Genomic DNA, 722 nt, shown 5'->3' on the forward strand with positions numbered 1-722 from the left:
ATTTACTTTTGGTCTGACTCAGTGTTTTGCATATAACTTTTTCCTTATGTACAAACAAGCTGACATGATACTCGTCCCAAGTTTGATGGTTATTTGGCTGATTTTGGAGAGTAAAGATAAAAATAAGCAGCTTGTTAGATGCGTGTTTAAAATGGGACGTTCCATTTGTTTGAGATCAGATTAGAAAACATGAAACATGAGGAAGCTTCAGTTTTCCTGTAAAGGATTCCTCTCTCATTGGCTTTATTTAGTGAGTTATATTTTGTGTGTGTTCACAGAATCACAACTGAATGTTAGATTAAGAACTGCAGTCAGACCCAAACCTGCCAGACAATCAGCTGATCTTCCTCAACGATCAGCACACCTGCTTCCACTTCCTGATCAGCCTCTCAGGATTTATATCGCTGCTCCATCATCATCCACCTTTTACCAGAGTGTCTCTAAAATACTTTACCGCCATTTCTGTGCTTTTCTAACTGATAAATAATTGGACAGTTGTTGTGAATGCGCCACATAAATAAAATTAAATTGAAACTGATTCAGTGAAATATGTTGTTGAATTAAAAACAAATCAAACACACTTACACTAATGCTAATGTGTTTATGAACAGCATTTTATTATTAACATGGCTGATGGTTATAAACAGTTTATATTGTGTTGTAGTTCCTGATTCTGACCACTGGAGGGCAGTGAACACAAACTGTTTTATCATTTTACTAAA

The sequence above is a fragment of the Pundamilia nyererei genome, unplaced genomic scaffold (assembly GCF_000239375.1).
Source record: "Pundamilia nyererei isolate P.nyererei 1_Seehausen unplaced genomic scaffold, PunNye1.0 scaffold00900, whole genome shotgun sequence".
Lineage (NCBI taxonomy): Eukaryota > Metazoa > Chordata > Actinopteri > Cichliformes > Cichlidae > Pundamilia > Pundamilia nyererei.